The following is a 23,289-nucleotide window of genomic DNA, read 5'->3' as shown; positions in this document are numbered from 1 at the left end:
CTTGATTTAAATCATTTACAAAACTGAGTGAAAGAGATGCACTATGGCAGATGGCAGTCCACGTTGTATGTTCTAGTTCTGAAATTTTGCTTTGGACTGAAACATTGTTTCTTAAGTACAGAACGCATCCTACTCTATAACAGTTGATTATGTAGAGATGAAGTCTTACACAAGGAAGACTAGCACAAAGTGCTTCATCTGGCCAACCTTCGGACTATAGACCACAACAGCAATGGCAATATTAAAGGATGACTACTGAAATGCGTATTACCAATTTATTTTATATTCATCAGACAAACACGTTTCGCATAGTTATATTGCATTTGCCTGTTACGAAGTTATGATTCTCGTAACTAATTGTAGAATAGCTAACAACTCTTAAGAGCTTGACTAGCGAACGTACTAATCAGGCTCTCAGATCTGTGGGTATGGCTTGTGGTATTTTAGCCTGCCGGCGATCTTTAATGTTGCCCGGACCGTTCTATTGGGAGATGTAATTTATGTCCATGGATTAAAGCTTCTTGGATACTTTGAAAACGCGTTAATTTCTGTAAACACTACAGCTCTGGAATCAACAGAACATTTAGTGTTCTACATGAATATTCAAATTCAATTCAGTTACACTAGGGATATACATCCGTCCTCTCCTTGGGAGACGTTGCATCTTTCAAAGAAACCGCCACATAAGAATCAATATCTTTGAAATAACAAGCTGTTGAAGGAAGAGACGCCATTAGAAATGTGTAACTTTTTTTACACTTCTTGCAACTCTTCTAAATATTCAGAACGAAGTTTTCGCTGCGCTGATCCAAAGATCTTTCAATTCCTGTAGGCAAAATATATCTTCTTAAAGTACAGTAGAGCATTGGTTGGCTACAGCAATCAGCTTTCTCCGGTATGTTGGTTACCCTGTGGTGTTGAAGACCGTGCCCGTTTGTCGCAGCTTCGCAACTATTTTGTTTCGATCTTCTTTTGTGCAATATATACTTCCACAAAAGACAATTGAGCATCATATCAACGTATTTATAAAAACACAAGTAAGTACATATGTGAAAAAGAGAACCCAACATGTATGTCCCGCAATTTCAGTAAGATGGGCTATTGAACAGCGCCACATCTTTAAAGTTAATTACGTTTCCTGCGATACACGTAGGAAGTAACATTCCTCTTATAATTCACCACAATGCTGAGAAGGCCCATAAATAAATTGCATTAGGACATGGAAGAGCTATTGATTCTCTACCTGCCTGATATCCAGTTTTAAAACAAAGAACGTAATGTGAACGGTATAATATGCCATGATTTTTAACGGTCAAATTCCGAAATGCAAAATAAAAAACTTGAAAGGGGGTATAAAAACGTTATATTTCAATGAACTAAGGCTAATATGATGATGTAGATAGTAAACCCAAACGTAATTTAAAACGCAGTTTGCAGGGTGATGAAATTATTTTGCATAATTCTCACTTCCACTACAGTTTGTATTTCCTCCTACAGAACAAATGACGAACATGTTTATTTGTTGGACTTGCGAATGTGTTTTGTTGCACTGGATACCGAAATGCGGCCTTTTGAAGTTTCTGAAGAACGGACATCGTTGCTGAAAAGTATTGACTGATAATAAGACTCATTATGTTTTACGTAGTGGAACGCACTGAGCGTTGCAATACTGGAAACGTGCTACCCATGGTGAACATCACTCCAAAACACTACAGCCTTTCCCTTGCATAATACGATGATTTGTTTCTGCGCACTGTTTACGGCTGAGAAAATACTTTTGACTACTGGTTTAGTTGCAACCATGGTTTAATTGATACGCCATGGTCAGCACAAAACAGCATGTCTATCATTAAATATTGATTCCGTCTTCATATTTCCACCTATAAAACCCATGATTAAACATTATAGTCTATTTGTCGCACTGATTGTTCATACTACCAATCATCGAAACTTTTAGTAACCATAAATAAAAGTTTGCATTTCAATAGCTTAAAAGACTAATCCATCGTTCCTAGTCATTAACTTATAGTCCCGTCTTGAGAAAGATATGATGTGGGAAAAGTCAGGTATGCAGCCACTACAAAACAATATAATTGAACACACTGGAAACACTAGGCAGAGACCCGGGTTCGAATTCCGGCCTTGGTGCAAATTTTCATTCGTCACTGCAGTCAGCAAATGTATACATCATAATGTCATAGATGTTTGAGACTTGAAAAGTCCTCTGGAACCATATACTTTCATTTGATTAGTTAAAAGACTGGAAAAATATGACCATACACTACTTAGACATGAGCGCCTTTGCAATTACTACTATTACCTATAATGTGATTAAATACTTTGTTAAAAGTTAGCTGTCTAGACTCCAAATATGGAGCGAAAATATGCAAGTATGCTTTTTGTGTGGAGATTTCATCAGATCGAGCAAATTATATTTTTGTCAGTAGTCAACATTGGTTCAATTCTAATGTGCTGCTCATTTGGGCATCAATACATTTTACAACTGAACTTTTATGTACTCACAGATGTGTAAATTATTAATTTGTAGTTATATAATTTGTATTGTATAGAATTGACAGTTGAGCTGTTGGCTGCAAAGCAGTTTTAAGCCTTTTGTATGACTAGTGTTACATTTCAGAAACAGTAACGCTGTCCAACAGCTAACGTGACTTTCTGAAAAGTTCAAGATCTTTTGTGTTTTATTTCTTTAAGTAAAAGAAGGGAGCATATCAGTTAACAAACCATATAGGTTCTCACTGACCAATGTTTTATTCAATTAGACATGCATGTAATCACAGTCATAAAATATGAATAGTACCGTCTTGTTTTTCATTTAGTTCAGCAAATTAATATCCCTCATAACTTCATTAGCTGAATCTACTCAAAGAATGAGCTGTAGTCACACATGAAAAAGAAGTTAAAGTGCATGGCAGTGTATGTGGTGGTGTTCTGAATTTAGAAGAGTTTGTAGTAGTCTACCATGCCCAACAATCATACTAGCTGCTGTTTAAAACAATCATGCTATAGTGGGGTGCATGTAAGGAGGCGGCAGTGTGATGCATTCTGCCCAGAGAGAGACTGAAAATACTTTGTGGCGGTGCCAGTGTGCTCTCTGTGGGCGGTGCCAGTCTGATCGCTGTGTCTTTCTCATGCCTCACACTCCAGCTGTTGCCTACCCTGATAACCTTCAATTCAGGGATGAGTGCTACACCCTGCCATTGTTTCTGCTAGCAGAATTTATCTGCTTGAAAACTATCACTGTCACTTTTTAATGCAGTATCACTTTGTAACCCAGTGGCTCAATAACCTCTCAATGCATGAACTAAAATGAACAAGTGTAAATGTTCTACATGCATCTGCATGTGCTACAAGCAGATGCAGCAGAGTGGCACTACTGGCTGGAGCATCAGGTGCTATTATGTTCGTTACCACTGCGCATTGCCCTTCCACCTGTCTTGTGTACAAACTGCTATAGCTGATATGTATTAAATCTGGTTTTACAGCAACCAGTAGGGTATTTAAATATGATATCATTGGGTTAAGTGGACTGAAAGTAGACCTGATCATGGAGGTGCCAGAATTACTGTAATTTTATTTGTTGAAAATTCTTCAACATGGGTCTGAAAACAAGATTGCACAATGAACAATATTAAATTCACACACAGAAGCTTATCAAAATTATTTGTTAGAACATACACAGGCCTAATGCTTCTTTGATAGTTAAGAATGAGCTTACAACATAAAGACTGATTCCCTGCCCTGTGTCAGATGAATGGCTGATGCAGTTGCTGTTAAACAGGTTCATATTGTCTGTTGAAAAGTTTCATAACTGACTGGTTGGGCTGTTAGGCCAGTGTCAGAATTTTTAGCTGATTAAATAAAAGTTTATGTGAATTTCATGAATTTATCACAGCAAGTACTTTCTGTAAGGCTTGCTTTTGAATTACAAGTATTCTTCATGATGTTGTAGGGCTGACACGTTCAGCTGTATTTATATGGTTTTGTTTTATAGGCAATCAATTTTGTAGTTAAATTGTACCATCTTCAGGCTCCTGAATTCAGTAAACGTATTTTGTCATAACTGTACAAAACTCACTATCAGTAGTTACTTTTAAAACTGATTGTAAATTGATTCCATTAAACTAAAACAATTCCGGTTTTAGAGTGTACAAGTGACTAGCAAAAGTGTTAAAACTTTAGCAAAACAAAAGAGCTATGTATAGTGTGTTACCAATGACAGTGCAGTGTACTCTAGGTGCTCGGTTATGAAGATATCCTTCATTTGTGGAGTGCTATGTATACAGGTTTACTCTCACTTGTTACTTGTTCACTTACTAGGTTATTGAGGTAAAGTGGGTGGAACATGGTAAATAGCTGTATGCAATCTATTACACTACAAATATTGACTTTACCACACACTGATAATTTAACTCTCTCTCTCTCTCTCTCTCTCTCTCTCTCTCTCTCTCTCTCTCTCTCTCTCTCTCTCTCTGTGTGTGTGTGTGTGTGTGTGTGTGTGTGTGTGTGTGAACTACAAAAGAAGCAAGGGTGGCAGGTAGTTGTCTCCTTTCAGCTTTCAGTTTCAACATGAAAAAGATAAATATGCACTGTACTATAACACCATTTCAGTTCTAGATTATATTTCCAAATTTAATATATTAACTCTTCACAGTACATAATACTTGGATTCTTGAGGTTAACACCTTCTCTCTTCGTTTTTATCCTCATTTATATTCATATGTCTTAATGGAAAACTAGATTCAAATTGATGTAATAATGTATTCAAAGAGGAATGGTCATGTACAATATCTGCATGCTTCGTGGATATCTCTCCACTGTATAGTAATTTTAACATATTATACCACAGTTCACGATATTTTTACGCACTTTTGATAGCAATTTTAGCATTTTATACTGCAGTTCATGATATTTTTAAGCAGTTTTCAGTATAACTGTTAATATTACATAAACAATCTGTAGTCATGGAAAATTTGAATAAAGAGTTGGGCATTTCAGCTTTTGCTTTCCTGCCTTCAATTTCAGTTCCTGTCTCATTCACTAGGCACTGGATACTAACTTTGGTGCCACTAACAGCCTTTATATACGACCACAATTTCTTTGTGTTTTGTGAAATATCATTTGACGGTATTCAGTTATGGAAGTCATTGAAGGCATTACATATTGCTCTCTTGACACCCAAACGTGTTTCAGTCACCTTCTCTTTATGTATAGTCCTACACTTGTTTTACACTTATTATGCACTAATCTCTGTTTCTTTAGAAGTTTCTTTACAATTCCTCTACACCATGGAGGATCTCTCCCATTATGAAATGTTCCGCTGGGCATATATCTGTCCAGTGCATGGTCAATAATCTTAAGACATAGTTCCTCTGCATACTCCTGCCCTGTGCTGAAAGTGTAAAATTCCTCTATGAGCTATGACACTACTGTGTTTTTTTATCTAGTTTGTTGAACATATATATATCTTTCTGCTTGTTTTAGCTGTCCTTTGTACTTTGGTAATTATTGGTGCCACAATCACGTCATGGTCACTGATCCCAGTTTCGATGTGGATGTCCTAAGAGAGGTACAATATATTTCTATCATGAGTAGGGTTCCTAACTATCTGTTCAAGGTAGGTTACAGAGTTTCACAGGATGTATTATAACACCCACCACGATCAACTACCTGGTCTAGTTAGGTAGTTTTCAAAGAAGGTATTTAGTAATGTTACACAGGATGTCTTCTCGTGCTCACCACTAACAAAACTGTAAATTTCCCCAATTAACTGTTGGATGATTAAAGTGTCCAATGGTGATAATAGTATGTTGGGGGAACTTATGTTCAAGTGAACTGAGGTTTTCTCTAAAGTTTTTGGTTACATCAGGAGATGAGTCTGGTGGGTGATGGAAGAATCCAATTATCGTTTTACGCCTATCCTCATGCTGAGTTTTGCGCAGTGTCACAGGCAGCTTCAACTTCTATCATGATGGATTTGAGTTTCCTGTCTACTGCAACAAATACACTGTCTTTGTTTCCCATTTGCCTATACTTTCGATATACACATAAATTTTTCCCAAAAATCTCACAGCTATCAAATTTCATGAGAACTTCAAACCCTGGCACTTCGTTGCGAATGCTTCAGTAGTTTCCTATTAGGATGTTAATAGTGTCAGCTGTGGGAGGCATTTCTTTTGGTCTTACACGGATACTTCTGGATTTACTACAGCTATCATTATCTGGATTGGATGGAGAGTCGCCTAATCTAAAAAAGCCTTGTGTCCACCCCACACATAGTCAGCTACCTGAGTGGCAACTGATGAGTAGTCCACACCTGACCTATTCAAGAGGACTCTACAGTTCTCCACCTTATGCCGCAAACACAGCACAGGCAAATCTTAAATATGTGAAGGACTATCAAAGTACTGTAGACAGAATGGACATTCCTGGTGTACAAGTATTTCCTGTTTGAAGCAAAGTGTCATTTTCAGGTGGTGCACACAGATTTTGGTGGTTACTATAGAGACTCCAAACTGTGTACCCTACAAGCTATTTTCTGGAACTGTTAAACAACAACACAAACTACCAAAGTTATAAAAAAACCATTCACTGAAAAACCTGTTAATAGGTATTTATCAGTGAACAGAGGGAGACAGCGCTGAGGTATTTTCTGGCATGATTTAAGTAATCTGAATTGATGTGTTCCCTCTTTCCTGATGAGGCAACAGTTTGTTGCGAAAGCTTGAATTTTGTGTGTATGTTTGTGTTTCTGTCGACCTGCCAGCAGTTTCATTTGGTAAATTATACACACACACACACACACACACACACACACAGAAAGTCTTCTCTTGTTTTTTTCCATCTTTTTTCAATTTTTTTTATTTTATTTTAATTTTTTTCCCCCCCCCAACATATGGCATGCTACATTTTCAGGGAATGTGAGATGGATACCCATTTTTTCTGAGATCCAATCAGTTTTCATAAAACACAGTAAGTCTTTCAATTTTACTGGAGGGATCGATATGGGACCTACATTTGAGATAATTTTTTCAGAGTTTTCTTCTGACCTTCCCAGAAATGGTACCAGTATACAGAACGTATGCAATTCTAGCTACGTCTTCACTGGTATCGATTAACTGTTCTTTTTCAAAGCTTCCTTTGGGTGTCTGAGTTCTAAAAGGAATTTCTCCATGATTGTTAATGATGGCCTGTAGCATAAACATGGATGGACTTCTTGCATACTAAATTTTATGATTTAAAATAGATCCATCCAAGTACAAAATTCATGAAGGAAAGAACAAGTGGGTTAGCTAGCTGTTCTCAGTGGTTTGGTTGAGCAGCGGATAGGTTCCTGGGACATTGTGTACTTTTCCGCTGTTTAGATCAAATAGGCTGCTCTACTGAATTTTATCTTTGTAGCCACCTCCTATCAGAAATCATAAAATATTTTCAATTGGGAAAAATAGAACCAATATACAGGGTGTATTAAAACACATACAATGAATTTTATTTTTTGATGAACAGGAGACCCAAAAAAATTGTGTGTGTGTGTGTGTGTGTGTGTGTGTGTGTGTGTGTGTGTGTGTGTGTGTGTGTGTTCAATATACCCCCTTTTTTGTTCTCACACCAAAGCGAGCATGTCTTGAGTTACAGCTTCCACAGCTGCTGTTATGCGATGTTGCAGTTCATTCATTGTTTTTGGTAACGAAGGCACATCAACAGTCTTTTATAAACCTCCACAAAAAATAATCACATACAGTGAGATCGGGTGACCATGGAGCCCAGTAATGTAAGGATGAATCATTTGGTCCAGTGTGACTGATCCATTGTTCAGTAATCCTTTGATTTAAAAATTCCCATACTTGCAGAGGCCAATGTGGCGGTGCCCCATGCTGGTGATAAATGAAGTCATTCAAATCAGTCTCCAACTCATATCGGCCTGTGTACTTCCTGTAACAATGTTCTCGACAAAGGGAAAAAATGGGCCATGCACCTTTTCCCATGATACTGCAGGAAACACACAATATTTTGGAGAGTCCCCTCTTGTGTTGTACAACTTCATGTGGTTGTTCTGTACCCCATATTCTCACACTATGATAGTTCACCTTTCCATTTAAATGGAATGTTGTCTCTTCACTAAATACTGAGCATGGAAGAAAACTGTCATCCTCCATCTTGCTGAGAATGGAATTACATAACTCCACACACTGTTGTTTGTCACCTCCACAAAGATCTTGCAGCTGAATTTTGTATGGTTTCATCAATGCTACACACACCAGATGGACATCGAGGGCATGTTGAGCTGCATGATGAACAGCTTTCTGTGGACTCCTTGTAAAAATATGGTGCATGCATTCGGCATCTGTGTCAGACACTTGGGGACAGCCCGGCGATTTGCTTTTACACAAACAACATGTTTGCCATTGTCTAATGCTTTGTGCTGTAGGAGGATCCACATCATAACTAATACAAACATCATGCAGAACAGTTATTACTAACCTGCACTGTGCAAAATGTAGAACGCAAAACGCTTTCTGTTGTCTCGACAACATTTTTAATAGAACTGAAGTTGACACACACTGCTGCTACCTAACAGGAACCATGTAAAACTCGAGATTTTGCTCTTTCCAACAGTACGATGTTCACGCACGTATCTCAAATAATGTAATAGTTATGATTTTTTAAAATTGGATGATTCTTTTTGATACACCCTACATGTCTGTTCAGACTGTGTAGCAGCATGGTCATAAAAATGAAAGACGTGCACAGTATTGAAAGCGTTTACTTTCTATATTCGGAACAATAAATCATTTTGGTAAGTTTCATAACTGACACAGCTTAATTCAAATATCTTTGAATTAACTGTATCAACTGGATGTTAGAGAATTTGCTGTTGCCTCCAATTTCTGGAGAATGATTGACAGTCAGCTGCTGATAAGAAAAGATACAAGCAGCAGTGTGAGATTTTAAAAATATATTATTATATAAAGTGAAATGTGGACAGTAAATAACACAGAGACGAAAATAGAAGCTTTTGAAGTGTAATGTTACAGGAGAATGCTGAAGATAAAATGGTTAGATTGTGTAATAATGGAAAAGGTATTTCATGAAATAAAGCAGATCTTTATGGCTCAAGTTGACAAAATGTTTCTGAAGAATAGTTCATTTCATTATGGAGGTAAGCCGGGGGGAGGTAAAAACTGAAGCCAGACCAAGTAAGCAGTGTATGTAAGTCGCAGAACATAATGAAGAGGTTTGCAAAGGAGGGACTAGTATTGAGTCACATCAAATGAGTGTTCTAACTGAAAAAAGACTACATCAAATAACAATTTAGTTTCCATTGAAACAAACAGAACACATTTTATTTTTTTAAATAGTGTTATTATTAAACCAACAACTATGAGTCAATCACAAGGTTTCAACTTGTTATTTTTAATGATGTTTTATATATTTAGTTTTGTGTTGGGCATTGAATATTGTAAATTATGCTCTAAATTCATTCAGTGCTTAACTTTTATTTCCACGGCTCAAATGGTTCAACCATGCAGGGCCCAAGAATTAGGAGGTAATTTTACAACTATCACTTGGAATGTTAAATTTTACAGATAAATTGGAAAAAAAGTAAGGCGTTACTGAAATAACTGTTAATTTTAATACAAATGTAATGTGATGAAATATATTTCCATTGTGACACGACTACATGGCTACTGGTGTGTTACAAAGAAAACGATCACTGCTTCGGAGTGAAGGGTACCAAAGACCATGGTAGGGATTTGCACTCATAATTCTCATTGTTAGTATATGGATATTGCTCATCCATAAATTATGAGGTATGCAGTACATTATCTCTAAGTGCCCCTCCATGCCTGCAACTCACTGTTGTGGCTAACAATCAGATGTTACATTCATTGGTCAACGGGTGCCTCTCACAGAATTGTTCATTGTCATGACTTTAAATGTATGTTCCAGTTCACACCATTTGATGTGCTGTGTGTGCGTTCTGTGTTAAGATATAGCGTTTTTCCTGCACTGTGAAGTTCAAAGTGCTGACAAGGCAATGTCGTGTGAGAGTGACTGATTTAGGAATATGATTCACATGCTCAAAAGAACAAATAACAACTACATCATGAGCAGTTCTTGAACTAATGAAAAAAGGCACTTATGAAAAGTTTCGTAGACTAACATCTCACAAATTAAGAATCAAACAGAAGTATGCTTAAATGGTGATGGCATTAATATAGCCTTTCATCATGTGTTGCTTGAGATAAAAATGAAAATTAAATAGTGAATGTGAACCTCCTGCTAGCACACATTCAGGTAGGCCTACTAGTAACAATCATGACATAATTGTTAATCATACCCAGGGTCTTGGCCTAATACATTAACATGGTTATAGATGGTAGATGAAATTGTACAGAAAGCCTTTACCAAAATTGTAAATTTTTATTATCCTTTAAATGTGAACAGAAGAAAATTGCAACTAATTTTTAAATAAGAACTTTACCAAATGGAGAAAAAAGGCATTGTGTATTCAAAATCACCTGACAAAGCTTTTTGTTATTGTTGTAAACTTTTGAGATCTCCTTGAAACGAGCTGTCAAGTGATGGACTCTATGATTGGGTTCATTTAGGAAATTGGCTTCAAGAGCATGAACAACCGTTTAATCACATAGAGTATACAAAGAATGGACAGAATGTAAGATACGGTTGAAACAAAAAAGTTAAATTGATCAATTTAACTTTGTACTATAAAAATACAAGATACATTGGCATCAGCTTCTAAAGAAAATTATAATTACCATCAGGTACCTGGCTCAATATGAACTTAAGAGGGACCAGCAACAAGATCTACCCAGATAATAATAGTAATTTCCTGGGTTTGATTGAAATGATAGCATACTTCGACCCTGTTTTGCAGGGAAAATTTTGTAAAAGAAACTAAATATCTTTCAGTCATACTTGACTGTACTCTTGACAAGCCACAATGTACAAATGATACTTATTGTTAAGTTTGTAAACTTATCAGAAGACGCAGTGACTTTCTTGACTTTCTGTGAATAACTTCGAAACCCTTTTGTTGAGACTAGACCAACTAGGTCTCGATACTCATGACTGCAGAGGCAAAAGTTATGATTATGGCACAAATGTGAAAGGTCACTGAAGCGATATTCAAGCCCAAATCCTAAAGTGTAATCCCAGAGCCTTTTGTATTCCAGGTGCTAGCCACAGTCTTAATTGTTTGTTATGAGATGCGTCAAAATCTCCGACAAAAGCAGTAATATTTTTTTGTGTAATTTAAAGAATGTACATTGTTTTTGTTGCATCCACTCAGGGATGTGATATTTTATTGAACAGGGTACCACCTTTAACAGTGAAGAAGCTTTCAGGTACTTCTTGGGAAAGTATGGTGAAGAGTGTCAAAGCTCTCAGGTACCAGGCAAGAGAAGTAAGAGATATCCTACTTGAGATAAGCAACTGCACTGTGCACTGATGAATCGAAAACAAAGAGTGAAACACACTTACTTGCTGTAGATGATAAGAAAACTTCAAGTTTATTGTAAGCATTGCCACATGGTATGATCTTCTCTTTGCCATTAACACAGCAAATGAGGCACTTCAAGCAGAAAACATGGATGTGAAAGTAGCGACTAAATCCTTCAGAGGTTTAGTGAAGTTTATTGAAAATATCTGTGAAGAAGCTTTTGTTAAAATGCAGATAACTGTGGAAAAGGTAGCTGAAAGTTTACAGATTGGGCAAAAATTTCAAGAAAACAGAATTAACAACAGGATAAAGCAATTCCATTATGAAAGTGACAACAGGGTTTGGCGGGCACAACTTCCAGAGGAGAAATACAAAATTGATTTTTTCTACACATTGTTGATACAGTATTAAAATATTTGTTTTCTTCAGAAAGTTTAAGACACATGCAGGATGAAGAACTGAAAATGCCATGTAAAAAAAACTTTGAGAAAGAGCTAAGCGTAAACCACTAGTGGTGAATGTTCAGAAGATATTGCTGCATCACAACTTTTGACAGAAATCGAAATGTTCAGATAAATGGTGCCCAAAGATACAAAAGCTTCAGTGCTAAAATTGAAATACTTAAATGAAATTAGATGCCCATTTCCTAACATTTCTACTACCTACAAAATTTTGCTAACCGTGCCAGTGATGTGATCTCTGCTGGAAGGAGCTTTGGACATTTCAAGCTGATCAAGAATTATTTCAGAGCAACATCTCACAAGAACACCCATGTTCTCTTGCCATGTTGTCAGTGAGCATGAAAAGCAGAAAAACCAGTGTCCATAACTTACAAATCATATAATTTCATTTTAATCCAAAGCACAGTGAAGTGATGAATACATTTAAGGGCTTATCCTAAACAATGTCTGTGAACCTTATTTGAATTTGAGTTTCATTAAATTCCAAGAATACTCATAGGTGAACTTTTTATTTATAATATTTTATTGATTATCATACCTATTAAGATTCCTTCCACTGAGAATATTTTTCTATCACAACAGTAGGTCTGCTGTATTAATAAGTCTTTTGATATATTGGTTGTAAGTCAACGGCGAAACTTAAAATTCTTTTATAGGCCTACGTTGCAATTGTGTTTCATCTGTGTTGGGGGAATAAATGATAGATATGGAAGAGCCCCGTGGAGAAGTCTTGCACAGGGCCCTGTGCCAGCTAAGGCCAGCTCTGGTGTACAAAATCAATATTCTTTAGGTTAATAATATATAATCACTACCAACCTTTCATTTAAATGTTACTTTTTCTTTTTTGTAAAAATCAATTTCACTATCTTAAAATATTCCTTTAGCCACTGAAAATGGTCCTATAATTTATAGTTGTTTTTCCAATCTCGATAATAGTTGTGTATAAAACTTTATAATTAATGATATGGATATAATAGAGGGAAACAATCCACGTGGGAAAAATATATCTAAAAACTTACGAAACAAAAGTGCTGGCAGGTCGATAGACACACAAACAAACACAAATATACACACAAAATTCAAGCTTTCGCAACCAACGGTTGCTTCATCAGGAAAGAAGGAAGGAGAGGGAAAGACAAAAGGATGTGGGCTTTACATCCTTTCGGTCTTTCCCTCTCCTTCCCTGTTTCCTGATGAAGCAACCATTGGTTGCGAAAGCTTGAATTTTGTGTGTATGTTTGTGTTTGTTTGTGTGTCTATCGACCTGCCAGCACTTTCGTTTGGTAAGTCACATCATCTTTGTTTTTAGATAAACTTTATAATTAATTACATTTAATGACTATTGTGACTGGATGGACAACATAATAAATAAAGGGAAAAGTAATGCTGGCCTGGAGTATTTAATAAACTAAATTGTACAATGTGTAAAACCAAAAGTGTGGCTTTACAGAAAGTTGGGATTGATCAGGCAGACCCCACTAATTCACAGCCGGTCTTGACTCTCTGTCACCTATTCAAGTAATTGGAAAAAAGGTATACTGAACAAAATATTCGAAATGTAGACTATATCATCATTAAACAGGATTTTGCTCCAGAAAATTATGCTGTGTGTGGGAGAATGGTTACAAGTGAGGACAAATTACAGGTCATTATTGCTTACTACACTTCATCCAATGTCTACTGCAAAATAGGTGATTTGTAGTCACCTGACAAACTTGTAAATTCAATGCAGAATTCAGAAGAAGGGTCTTCATCAAGACAGTGTGCTAACTCCATGGCTGTACAGTATCTACACTGATGACAATCCAGTTAAAATGAACTCAAGAGCTTCAGTTTATGTCAAAGGCACAACATTCCTGCTCAAGGAAGTATGTTTGAGGATGTGAAGAAGAAATGTTGGCTACAGCCCTCGAAGACCTGGCAGACCACCATGATAACAATCACCTAAAACCTAATCCAACCAAAACAGAGCTGTGCGTTTCACCTGAGTAATGGACAAGCTAGAAGGAAGTTGGATGTAATGTGGAGAGGAAAACAAGTGGAACATTGTGACATTCCTAAGTATTTCAAGAGTAACACAGTGCCACACATCACTTTCAAAGTCAGTATGAGAACATTAAACTCAAAGTCTGCAGCTGAAATAATATTAACAGAAGCTTACCAACAGTACACTGGCGGAACAACCAAATGTTGTATGTACATCTGCTCCAACTCAATGCTTTTCCCTGGCAGAATACAATATGTGAGAACTCCGCACATGTCATATAGGTTGACACTGCTCTCGTGAGGTAGACTGCATCTTAACAGATTGCCTATGAACAATACTAGGTTACTAACTCTACCATCTTGTACACACAGTATCACCTAATGTTAAACAATCAGTGGCAAAGCTAAATAAGAGAAAGTAGATTGATCAGCCCAGACATTCCACATTTGAAAGTGAGCACAACTTCCAACTGCATCATTTCCTTTCACTTGTTAAACAGAACTCTGGTAAAACAAGACACCTGGAAGATGTATTCAGAGCCTAAGGGAAGAGCCTGCTGCTGTTTCCAACAACCTTACCAGACGTGAAAGACCTTGAATAGCCTGTAAACCGAAATATGTCATTTCTGTGACATGTTGGGAAACATTACTCAAGATGCAATCTTTGAATGTGGAAAGCTTAAATATGTAGTACATCTATTGGTCTGTTTGAAGATACCTGTATTTTAGGAATCAAGACTTACAAATTCTGCACCTCAAAATCAATACATCATGTAGAAGCCACCTGTAAACGTATTGTAAATACTCTGTAAATAACTTTTTGTACTGTCCGGGGTACAAAAATAAACACAAAAAACTGAAAGTTTACAATCACTGTACAGTACCAGCTTTGACTTATAGCAGCAATATATCGACTTTAAATGTGGAAACCATTCAGAAACTGACAGATCCTCAGTGGCAATGGAGAGCTGCGTAATGGAAATTATTTGGGGATAGGGGAAAACAAACAAATAGATCAGAGAACAGATGAGAATGTAAGATATGATGAGGACTGTAATGCAAATGAATTGGAGATGGGTGGAATATGTAGCCAGTTAAACAGTTGGTATGTTGGTGAAGAAATTTATTTGGTGAATTCCAAGTAACAAGGGGATCCTAGGCAACAGCTTAATGGAACCAAGTTTATTCCTAGAGAAAATATTGGGGACCAGTGCGGATATGTGTAGCAGGAGAACATAATGTATGGAAAAGCATAGGGGAAGCTTGACAATCATGATCTAATAGATACTCGAGTCTTATGAATTAGTGACAATGGGGATTATTTTTAACAATAATTTACTCATAACTAAACCATTATTGAATCACTTTGATTTTTACCCCCTTCAGGAGGTAATTGCCTCCATATTGGGAACAATGTTCAGCACAATGAGTGAGTGGCAGTATTTTAGGTTATTCATAAACAATGAAGTTTCAGGCACCTCTTTAAGGAGTTAAGCACTTTAACTTCCAACCAATTTTTGGTCCATACATTCTATAATGAACTTCTTATAACTATTCCATCACAGTTCAAATGAAAGTATCCATAATTGTTGTGCTAGCTTGTTGCTCAGAAAGGTGATGTAATGTGTACTTTTTTCTTTTTAAGTTGGTCTGGGAGCTTAGTTAACTTTAAAACCAAGTTCCACAAATCAGTTAGTGCTGTTATTAAAGTAAAGTCACTTTTACTACTCTATACGAACAATGGAAAATAGTCAACATGTTTCCATGGTTGTAAAAATGGGTTATGTTCAGCAACTAGGACACTGAATCATTTCTCACCACATTACACTTTCGTACTTAAAGCAATTGGCTATGGAACATATAACTTAGATTGATGACACCTTTGTCCACTCAGAAATGTCTTTTGCTAATACCACACACAAAATATACTTTTGTAAAATGTACCATCCAATCTCACCACTATCAGTACATTTCACTGAAGGTTTATCAAAAATATAAATAAAATTAGCTTTGATTCATGAAACTGTGGCTATTGGGTCCGTTACATAATTTAAAATTTAGGCATGTCATTATTTACAACAGATGGAAAATAATTACCATTTCTATAGTCAGTTGAAATACTGAAATGTTTTAAGATGGGCACATCTTGTGTATGCAGAAAATGTCATACATGGGGCAACCACAGCTATGACTAGTCATTACAGTTTTGTATAGTTTATGAAACAAGTAAATTGTACAGATGCAATAATTTCAAGTGATCAAAGACTGATAAGATACAGGAAAAAAGTGCACACAAAGATAGAAAGAAACAATATCTTCATACAGGAAATCGTAAATGTAGATTTTGATAATTTATTTATGAATAGAGCTGTTGTACACCAGCTTAAATTTAGGAAATTATGCTTACACCAACAGAGAAGAATCGGGTCAAAATTTGACAAAGATGGGATCAGGTGCAAATGTAACTAAAAAAAAAAAAAACGAATGGAACAAACTAACAATTAAAAGGCAACTGAGGTTTGTTCAGTAAACATAAACTGGAGCATTGCAAAATATGTAAAACTGAATGCAAAAATTCTGGCCTGTGTCTGTGAGGTTCTGAGCAGGTATAATGAAAACAATAAGAATATGATTGAAACAAAATAGAGACTTACGTTTAGTAGACATCGCATTTGATACATTAAAACAGCAGGTGGTACAGTAACTAATAATGGATACAAAAGCATTTGGTGATTTCATTAAATGTTTATGTAGTGCAAGATAAAAATCAAAAACCCAGGTAATTAATAATTAAAACAATGACATTTCAGAGGAAATTGCATACGAGATGTGTAAAGCCGTTACAGGAAAGGCACCGGTGGATGATAGTGCTTCTATTAGAAATGATTAAGGATCAAGAAAAGAACAAACTAGCTTTAGAAGTGGATATAGGCCAACAGACTGTTTGCTAGTTCCAGTTAAATAGGACAGCTTGTGTGTTCTACAATACAAACACTTCAGTGCTATTCATCTTCAAGTGTTTCTAGTCTACAACATCCTGTTTCTACAACATCCTGTTCTAAATGTAAATGCTGCTATAGTTGTATATGAAATTTCTAATTTTAGGGCTATTTTAAAACAAGGAGAATCATTCCTTGTCTCTCAAGTTTGTCTTAAAAAATAGTCGAGTGAACACATTTCCTTGGTGATAAACACACAGCCAGTTGTCAAAATATCGCTGTACTATAAGATTCACGTTAATATTTGGGCAATGAATGAAAATTGTAATATGAACAGGTCAAGGTTTTTAAGTGCAAATTTAAAAGATGCTTTTGGTGAAGGTGACTGAAAGTTTCAGGTCATCTGATTGATGGTTGTTATATTTTCTTTTCTTTTAAAAAGGAAGACATCATAAGTTCTGCATGCTGTTTGAACTGACCAGATAAAGCGGTATTTTTCGTTAAAAGTACTTAAAAATTTTACCAAAATAGTTTGCAATTCTGTGGAAGTAAAAGGGGGGGGGGGGGGGGGGGTGAGGGGACAGAGTCTGCAGAACAGCATTTATTGCTGTCCAGTATTATTTATCGCAAAGTGTCGGAAAGTGATTGAATTTGATTGGCTATATAACTAATTCAGATCAATGCAACAAATGTTTTTATGCTATGTTTTTGATATTTTACTCCACAGAAAACTTTTTAACTGGGAATTTTGGAATTACTGATTCATTTCTGTGTTAAAATTATTGAAGAAACCTACAACACATCTAAGAAAACATGTAAACACATTTGTCAAAAAGTTCAATTTTTTTTTGTCAGCATATGTGGATCAACAACCCAAGAAATGTTCATGAAAGAAATCAATGGAAGTGAAGTATTATGCTGATTCACTGATGAGACTACTGACAACTCTTGGAATACAGTATATCAAAGCAAATACTGATGTTAGCTTTACAATAAAAGAATAATTCATAGACTTCGTTAGGTAAATTAATTTTATGCAGAAAGAGTGGTAGAAACTTACTGGTTTAGGCTTTGAATGGGTTCAGGCTGTTTGGTAAAAGACACAAAAGGTGCATATTTTTGTTGTGCTCCCAGCTAATAAAGATAGTATTTTGTGCTCTCACCAGTATGCCAAAAATGACGAATACTATCTAAACAACAAAGCAGGTAATCATTTTGAGGGGACAATCCCAGTGCTAAAAGGAATGAGTTCTAAACATTCCAGGTCTGAAACAAAATTATCTTAAAAATACACGACTATGTAATTGTTTTATAAAAATTGTGTACATCAAGGAACCTCAAAGTATTCTTTCCACTGACAAGAAAAACTGGAAAGAGTTACCCATAGCAACATAACCACTAATGTTCATCAGGTATGTGTATCATACCCCAATATTGTTGACATCTTGAGCAATTTGTAACTTGATTTTTTTTTCCATGTGCTCAGCGGAATCAGAAGGCAGATTTTCTGAAATTTCCAAAAAGTTTTTTTGTGGGTTGTATTCCAATGCAAAAAACGCCTGCCAAGACAAATTCTGGTTTCTAGCACATTTATGGCTGCTCCTCCTGCATACTACAGAGTAGCTTTTCATCATGATGAAATTGAAAATGTCAAAAGCCTATGTAGTAATAAAGAAGTCAAACATGAAGGGGTAATAATAATGAAGTAGTACTGACAAATATCAAGGATCGATTTGACCAAGCTCTGCATGATCTGATGGGGGAAGGGGGGAGGAGAAGATAGATATTGACAATATACTAGCAGAATTAATAAAAAATGTTTGACAAAATGTGAAGAATTCCTAGTTTAGCATTATTGTACACTATTGTGAGAAAGAAAAAATTCATGAAAACTTCTATAAGGATAAACCAATTGGCTTTCTGAACAACTGAAAAGTGATGGAATATATGTGAAAAGGGAAATGCAATGCCCAGTCTCCATAAAGGGAGGGTTAGTGAAAGAAATGGAAAAAAATAACAATATCAGGTCAGATGAACAGAGGGTAATTTCACTAACAGCAGAAATTGAGTAATGCTAGTAGAATTCATCAGAGACAGGAAAGTAGAGTAAGGGATTAAGTTACTATGAAAAGTTCAGAAAGGTAGTGTGAGTAATCCACTAAATTACAGGCCCATATTGTTAACGTCGATATGTAGCAGGATTTTGGAACATATCTTGTGTTCAAACATTTTGAATTACCTCGAAGAAAACTGACTATTGACACACAGTCAACATGGCTTTAGAAAACATTGTTCCTGTGAAACACAACTAGCTCTTTACTGACATGAAGTGTGGAGTGCTACTGACAAGGGATTTCAGATCGATTCCATATTTCTGGATTTCCAGAAGGCTTTTGACACTGTACCACACAATCGGCTCGTATTGAAATTGCGTGCTTATGGAATATCGTCTCAGTTATGTGACTGGATTTGTGATTTCCTGTCAGAGAGGTCACAGTTCGTAGTAATTGACTGAAAGTCATCGAGCAAAACAGAAGTGATTTCTGGCATTCCCCAAGGTAGTGTTATAGGTCCTTTGCTGTTCCTTACCTATAAAAACGATTTGGGAGACAATCTGAGCAGCCGTCTTCGGTTGTTTGCAGATGATGCTGTCATTTATCGACTAATAAAGTCATCAGAAGATCAAAACAAAGTGCAAAACGATTTAGAATAAATATCTGAATGGTGCGAAAAGTGGCAGTTGACCCTGAATAACGAAAAGTGTGAGGTCATCCACATGAGTGCTAAAAGGAACTCATTAAACTTTGGTTACATGATAAATCAGTCTAATCTAAAAGCTGTAAATTCAACTAAATACCTAGGTATTACAATTACAAACAACTTAAATTGGAAGGAGCACATAGAAAATGTTGTGGGGAAGGCTAACCAAAGACTGCATTTTATTGGCAGGACACTTAGAAAATGTAACAGACTTACTAAGGAGACTGCCTACACTACGCTTATCCGTCCTCTTTTAGAATACTATTGTGCGGTGTGGGATCCTTACCAGATAGGACTGACGGAGTATATCGAAAAAGTTCAAAGAAAGGCAGCACGTTTTGTATTATTGCGAAATATGGGAAAGATTGTTACATAAATGATACAGGATTTGGGCTGGAAATCGTTAAAAGAAAGGCGTTATTCATTGCGACGGAATCTTCTCACGAAATTCCAATCACCAACTTTCTCCTCCGAATGTGAAAATATTTTGTTGACACCGACCTACATAGGGAGGAACGATCACCACGATAAAATAAGGGAAATAAGAGCTCGTACGGAAAGGTATAGGTGTTCATTCTTTCTGCGTGCTATACGAGACTGGAATAATAGAGAATTGTGAAGGTGGTTCGATGAACCCTCTGCCAGGCACTTAAATGTGATTTGCAGAGTATCCATGTAGATGTAGATAGATAAGATTATTCTAATCAGAATCAACAATTTATCATCATCAGTAGTTGAGGTATTTAATGTCATAATCAGAAGATGAAGAGACAGAGAAAATATGTGGGTATATTGGTGAATAATTCTGTACGGAAAGAGAAATGATAATGTAATATTCAAGGAGCATTGGAACACGGTAGTAGAGGAAGGAAAGAAGAAAGAGATATGGGACAGTATGGGCTTTGTAGTATCTACCACAAAATATCTAGTAGCAACTATCCAGAGCAGCCTTTAGTGGAACGACCATATAAAACAAACAGTAGAAAAAGCAGATGCCAGACTGAGAGTCATTGGAAGAATTGTAAGGAAATGTAGCTAATCCATGAAGGAAGTGGCTTAAAACGTACTTGTTCAAGTGATCCTTGAGTATTGTTCGTCAATATAGGATCTTTCCCAGGAATGATAGCAGGGACAGGAAGATCCAACAGAGGGTGGTGTATTTTGTCATGGGATCATTTCGTCAGCGCAAGAGTGTTACCAACCAACCAATCAACCAACCAAGTGCCATTGGTAGATGTTACAAGACCGACATTGGGCATCACGAAGAGGTTTACTACTGAAACTTAGAGAGAGAATCTTACAGGAAGAATCAGACAGCATATTACTTACTCCCACATACATATAATGTAATGACTGCACTGAGAAAATCTGACAGCAGAGCCAATAAAGAGGCTGACTCACAATCTTTCTCCCCATGTGCCATTCACGGGTGAAAAAGGACGGGGGGATCAGTTAGTTGTGCGAGAAGTACCCTCCACCACACACTGTTAGGTGGCTTGTGGAGTGTGATGTAGTTGTAGAAAGAATGAAATACAGGATGTGCAGGGAAACTAAGATGAAATAGCTGCAGGAAAATGCAAAGAAATCAAGAAAGAAATCGTTGTTCGAAGGACTTATTCGACAAACGAGAGCATAGAGACAATGAAACAACCTTCAGTAAAATTCAAAGAAAAGGTGTCAATATGATCAATATCAAGAGTGCAAGAGGAATTCCATTGTTAAACGCAGAGGAGAGAGTAGACAGGTGAAAGGGTGTACTGAAAGCCCATGAGAGGAAGGAACTACCTACTGACGTGATAGAAGAGAAAATGGGGGTCGATATGGATGGCATAGGGGTTCCAGTGCAGAGCTTTACAGAGCTGTGGAAGGCATGCAATCAAATAAGACAGAAGGCATAGATAATACTGCTTTGAAATTTTGGAAGTCATTGGGGTATGTGGCGACAAAATGGGTATTCAAGTTGGTTTGTAGAATCTATGAGCTTGGAGGTGTATTGTCAAACTCCAGAAATTATCATCCACCCCATACTAAAGATCAAGGGCAGATAAGTGGAGCAACTATTGCACAATCAGCTTAACAGCTCATTCACCCAAGTTGCGAACGAGAATAATGTACACAAGAATTGAAAATAAAGTTGAGGATAAGCTAGGTGATGATCAGTTTTAGTAAAGGTAAAGGCACCAGAATGGCAGCCCTGAAACTTAAGAAAAAGCAAGACACAGTAGGATTTGTTGACCTCAAAAAAGTGTTTGACAGTATGAAATGGTGCAAGATGTTCAAACTTCTCATAAAATAGATTTTAGCTATACGGAAACAGAGACAATATACAATGTACAAGAACAAAGAGGAATCAATAAGAAGGAAGACCAAGAATGAGGTGCCCAAATTAAAATGATTGTACAGCAGGGGTGCAATATTTCTCCCCAACTGTTAAATCTGTGTGTCGAAGAAATGTGTTGGAAATAAGAAAAAGGTTGTGGATAGGGATTAAAATTCAGGGTGAAATGACATCAGTGACAAGATTCACTGATGACATTGCTGGAAGCAAGCAAGGAAGAATTGCAGGATGTACTGAATATAATGAACAATTTCCTGAGCACAGAATATGGATTGAGAATAAATCAAAGAAAGACAAAAGTAATGAAGAGTAGCAGAAATGAAGTCAGTGAGAAAGTTACCATCAAAATTGGGGACCATGGAGAAGATGAAGTAACTCTTCTATCTTGGAAGCAAAATAACATAACGTGAAGCAAGGATGGCATAAAAATCAGGTTGGGATGACAGATGGTGATATGGAAGAGACATGCCATTTGCTAGAAGAGGGACGCAGTAGGGGAAGTTGGAAAATCTCATACCTGCTTTGAACAAGTTGGTGAATCAGTGGGCTGCTAGTAGAAATGTAGAGAAAATACGAGGTGCATTCAAGTTCTAAGGCCTCCGATTTTTTTTCTAATTAACTACTCACCCGAAATCAATGAAACTGGTGTTACTTCTCGACGTAATCACCCTGCAGACGTACACATTTTTCACAATGCTGACGCCATGATTCCATGGCAGCGGCAAAGGCTTCTTTAGGAGTCTGTTTTGACCACTGGAAAATCGCTGAGGCAATAGCAGCACGGCTGGTGAATGCGCGGCCACGGAGAATGTCTTTCATTGTTGGAAAAAGCCAAAAGTCACTAGGAGCCAGGTCAGGTGAGTAGGGAGCATGAGAAATCACTTCAAAGTTGTTATCACGAAGAAACTGTTGCGTAACGTTAGCTCGATGTGGGGGTGCGTTGTCTTGGTGAAACAGCACATGCGCAGCCCTTCCCGGACGTTTTTGTTGCAGTGCAGGAAGGAATTTGTTCTTCAAAACATTTTCGTAGGATGCACCTGTTACCGTAGTGCCCTTTGGAATGCAGTGGGTAAGGATTACGCTCTCACTGTCCCAAAACATGGACACCATCATTTTTTCAGCACTGGTGGTTACCCGAAATTTTTTTGGTGGCGGTGAATCTGTGTGCTTCCATTGAGCTGACTGGCACTTTGTTTCTGGATTGAAAAATGGCATCCACGTCTCATCCATTGTCACAACCGACAAAAAGAAAGTCCCATTCATGCTGTCGTTGCACGTCAACATTGCTTGGCAACATGCCACACGGGCAGCCATGTGGTCGTC

The 23,289-nt window shown here is 36.9% G+C and overlaps 1 protein-coding gene across 1 annotated transcript in view; it reads left to right on the top strand.

The window, feature by feature from the left end:
• The first annotated feature begins 909 nt into the window (after nt 1-909).
• The window catches only part of LOC126485144 (Krueppel homolog 1-like), a 70,816-nt gene continuing 48,436 nt past the window's right edge, over nt 910-23,289 (top strand). The window contains exon 1 of the mRNA XM_050108807.1: nt 910-1,037. The gene's annotated coding sequence lies outside the window, so the exon portion shown is untranslated. The remainder of the gene's footprint in view (nt 1,038-23,289) is intronic.

This window comes from Schistocerca serialis, chromosome 6, assembly GCF_023864345.2.
Source record: "Schistocerca serialis cubense isolate TAMUIC-IGC-003099 chromosome 6, iqSchSeri2.2, whole genome shotgun sequence".
Taxonomy (NCBI): Eukaryota; Metazoa; Arthropoda; class Insecta; order Orthoptera; family Acrididae; genus Schistocerca; species Schistocerca serialis.
Note: the sequence above shows the minus strand (reverse complement) of the source record. Positions and strands in the feature narration are given on the sequence as shown.